The sequence below is a fragment of the Rhincodon typus genome, chromosome 18 (genome assembly GCF_021869965.1).
Source record: "Rhincodon typus isolate 14 chromosome 18, sRhiTyp1.1, whole genome shotgun sequence".
Classification (NCBI taxonomy): Eukaryota; Metazoa; Chordata; class Chondrichthyes; order Orectolobiformes; family Rhincodontidae; genus Rhincodon; species Rhincodon typus.
Genome location: NC_063349.1, coordinates 49,385,260 through 49,389,751, shown reverse-complemented (window position 1 = coordinate 49,389,751; position 4,492 = coordinate 49,385,260). Strand labels below are relative to the sequence as shown.

Below are 4,492 nucleotides of genomic sequence, written 5' to 3'. Positions count from 1 at the left end.
GTTACCCTCCAAGGCACACAGATATGGTCTTGAAATTATAGCAGTTGCTTCATTATCATTGGTTCAATTTCCTGGAACTTCCTCCTTAATAACACAACGGGTGTCCCGATATCTGCGGAATGCAGCAGTTCAATAGCAATATACCACCACTTTCTCCAGGGCAATTAAGACGGTCAACAAATTCTGACATGGCCAGCAACACCCACATCCAACAAACGAATAAAAAAAGTAATATAGGAATGCGTACAAATTATTTGGACAATACTGCTGTTTGTGAGACAAACTCAGTTGCCACTTTTCCAATATTACAGCAGTAACTACATTTTAAAAAGTACTTAATTTTCTGGAAAGCAATTTGAGACGTCCAGTGATCTTGAGAAGTGCCAAATATTCTTTTTGGTAACGTGGATTTAGAAGCGCAAATCTGTGGGATTTCTGATAACTTAAGATGCACGGATTACTATGAGAAAATTAAAAAAACAAAGCAGATTCTCAATACTGCAATGTGGAAGACTGAAGCATTTAGTATACTGTACACATCTATTGTGAAACATCTGCCTCTTTTTGGATTATTTAGAAGACCAAACTGTTATATAATGCTTACGATCTCCTCTAACCTCCGCTTGTAAGAAGTAGTTTTACAAAAGGGTCATAAACGCCAATAAAGCTCCAAAATGATTTCCTTCAATGCTCGGTTGAATGATCACAGCTGGAATGGGATTACAATTGGCAGCAATCCGCGCGGGATGGTGAGTTTCTGTTTGGGGTCTGCTGACCTGTATCAAAATTGCACGTGTGGTACAACACTACTTAATGGTGTAAATAAAAAGGCAGGTCGTAGCTCAGTAACAACCAACTGATTGATTGAAGGATAACACAAAGGAGGAATGCGTTTTTACAATAGTCAATCCGAGAGGAAAAATACGGAATTTAAACGAAATGTCATTGCATATGTTCTACATTTTATACCGTTAATCTATAACGCTCTCAGGATGAAAGTGTTGTATGGCTTCACAACTCTTAATTCTTTCGAAATATTAGCACTCAATTTTAATACGGTGAATGCTTTTGCATTTACTGCTACTCCCTTAGGTCCGGGACATAATTTATCGCTGCTAGAATGGCGCGCATTCTGAGGCGGGTCACGTGCTGTGCCGCGCGGTTTCAGTTGTGGCGGGGCGGGGAAGGAGCATACAGATAGAGAGGGGGCGGGGCCGCACTATGGCGGTGCCCGATTGGCTCACGTCCGAGGGGCGGGCGGAAAAAGAGAGAAGGGTGGAGGTGGGGGGAGAGAGAAGAGGCCTAGGCCGGTTCAGCCAGACGTGGAGAGGAGTTGGGAGGGTATTGAGGAAGACGTCTTTCTTCCTCGCTCGATACCCAAATTAATTTCAAACAAACCATTGGCGGAAAGCGAATCACAGGGACTTAAAGGGTAACAAGAAAATATTCCTTTCATTTTGTTTTAACCCCACGGTTTTATTTTTTACGGTTGAGGGTGAGTTAATCGATTTGTTTTAAATAGTGGAAGGGAATGCTCGTTTTCTTATTTTTCTCTCAACCCGGATAATTGTATCAGTGGAGCGGGTCGCGATTTTTTTTTAAGAATTGGTGTACGGCTCTAATCTTTTTTACCTCACGTCTCCGTCCCGCCTTGTTCCTTGCCGCGATGGCCGCTGTTTTCCACACGGCGGCCATCCCCTCTCTCTTTCCGACCCCCCCCCCCCCCCCCTCGCGCCAGCAGCCGCCGCCGCTTCTCGGGGCGGTGTGTTGGGTGAGTGTACTGAGCTCGCGGCCCGGCACGGGGCACGTGTTTCGCAGGGGCTGAGCTCGCGCCTGCTTTCCCCCGGCGCTCGAGCGGCACCCGTGAGTGAGGGCGACCGTTGGACGTAGTGGCTGGCTGGCTGGGGAGGGAAAAGGGGATGGGAGTCTCTCCATCCAAGATAACAACATCCCCCACCGACCCGTTTCGAAATCCCCATCGTCCATAATTTCTGTCGAATTTTCCCAGCGCTTGTTCTCCGGAGTTTCGTTTTCCCTTTCACCTGAGGTGCGCACGGCTCTGAATTAATCGATTCGTTTCTTCCTTTCGGATTTAGCGATGCCCGGAGGGTGAGCCGCCAAAAATACTTTATTTTTTTTAAAAAAATAATTTCTCGCCCCTTTTCCGCCCGCCACCCACCCCAAAATCCTCATGGTTGGCGATGAATGAAAGTTGACAATAGTTGATTTATTACGTAGGGGCTTTTCTTTCGAGGAGTGAGAAGCCGGGCCTGTGTTCGCTGCGGTAATTGCATCCGTCTGCCATTCCCTTTCAAACGTTTTTTTTTCGTATTTACGAGAACGAATCAAATCGTATCGTCATTGAATCGAATGCACCTTGTTCCCCAGGTCGCAGACGGATCATTGGAAACTGGGCGGGGGTTTGCTGTTGGAAGGGGAAGTCCATTGTCCGCTAAGAGATGGAGCTGCCTTGGTCTCTCTTTTAACGTATATTTATCGCGTTCAAGATTTCTCTACGCCGCCTCTGGATTTTTTTTTTCCCCTTTGATCAGTTCACTGGCTGAGGTAGTAGTTTGTGTTGTTGGAAGGGTCTGTGACACTGCCCAGTATGGAGATAACTGCGCAAGCTACTGCCTTGCTAGTGCTGGTGATAACTCGGCGGAAACAAGCTCCAATGTGAGTTTATTTTTAAAAAAAAAAGGAAGTGTTTCGAATGAAAATCGGGATTGCAACGATATTGCAAGTATTTTTTGGTTGAACTGAACCTGATCTAGTTGCTTTTAGCATAAAAATATAAAGCTTATGCATGCTTTAGCAAATGTGAAATTAGTGTTTTGCGGTTCAGTTTGAGCAGAAGTCTTGCACCATAACGTGCAGAAATCCACTGACCTGTGTTTAAACTAGTGCATGAAAGTTTCTTTTGAGTTTACTTTTTCTAACCTGCTAAATTTAAGCAGTGCCTTTTACCTTTGCAATAAATGAAGAACACTGCAAAAAACTTGATACAATGGCTTTTTGGAAGAAAGGATCAAGTTCAATCGTCAGAAATTTTCATAGGCTGTTTCCTCTGCCCACTACTCAATTAAATATTTAAATCAGTGATTTGTTTCTACTTAGTCCCAATATAGTGACAAAATCAACTGCAATTGAGAGCAAGGAAGGTTTGACATTTGATGTCATTCATCACATACTGTCTTTATTCATTAGTCTGAATAGTGTTCTGTGTATCAAAATCAGATTGTCTGGCTGGTGCAGATGAGTTGGACCAAAGGGTCTGTTTCTGTGCTTTATGACTGTACGACACTCATTTTGCTGTTTTTTGTTTCACAAAAAAAATCTTGTATCTATCAACCATTACCATTTTCTCTTTCTAATTAAAGTGGTTTAAATACTGCAGTGTTTTTATGGAGAATGATTGCTGAAAATAGTTGCACTGAAACAGCCTACCATTAACATGAGGCTCCAGGTATTTATTCACTTATGATACAGTCCTGCTTTGGCAGGTGTATACAGATTTGAACCGCACAAGTATACTGACAATTCTTAAGCCATTCCAGTTGGTCGTGACAAAACACCCAGTTGTCTTTCTCCAATCTGAATATATTTTTATTATAGTGAGGACCCATCTCAAGATTGAGTTAGAGCAAGCTCACTTACCTAACCTGAAAATGATGTTGATGCTGTGCCACTTGCATCTGAGGCAAAAAGTGGCTGATTAGCCTAAAATCTATTTTTGGAAAAGTATTGGAATTGACTATTAAGGAAGTGATAGCGGAACACTTGGAAAATCATAATCTAATCAAGCAGCATAGCTTACAAAAGGGAAATTGTTTAATTAGAGTGATTGGGACTTGCTCAAAAAAAAAGTCGATGGAGAGAACTAATAGATGTGTTGTAATTGGACTTCCAGAAGGCATTTGACAAGGTACCTCTCAAAAGGTTGAGTCATAAGATAAGAGTCCATGGTGTTGGAGGTAGTGTATTGGCATGGATGAAGAACTTTCATACGCAGGAAACAGCGAATGGGAGTAATAGGTTATTTTTAAGTGGCAAGCTGTGGTTCCACAAGAATCAGTGATGGGGCCATAGCTATATACAATATTTGATTTATTTATTGTCATGTGTATTTTGTTACAAAGTACAGTGAAGTGTTGTGTAGTATTGGCACTTTCCAGCACCACCTTAAAACAAAAATAAACCAAGACATCGAATGTAAAAGCAGGAAAAATGAGGAAATGAAGAGTAAATGTTCAACTTTACATTCATGGCCAGGCATGAGTCCCCTTCACCATGCTGCTGCCGCTGGAATGAAAGTTGCCACTTCTTGGTGCCATCTTACTTCCCACTGACACCCTTGCTGCTGACTCCTTGATGGATCTTGCCAATGCAGATGCTGCTGGTGGCCTGAACTCAACTCTGCCACTGCCACAAGTCTGCTTCAGGCCCACCTCACCAGTGCAATTGATGTTGGTGGGTCTTGTTTTAGGCCCAA

At 43.0% G+C, this 4,492-nt stretch overlaps 1 long non-coding RNA gene across 1 annotated transcript; it reads left to right on the top strand.

Moving 5' to 3' along the window:
* Positions 1–1,290: 1,290 nt before the first annotated feature.
* On the top strand, positions 1,291–3,393 carry LOC125485398. Its single transcript, XR_007264134.1, has 2 exons — positions 1,291–1,432; positions 2,389–3,393. It is a non-coding gene; the product is annotated as an uncharacterized LOC125485398 (long non-coding RNA).
* The last annotated feature ends 1,099 nt before the right edge of the window (positions 3,394–4,492 follow it).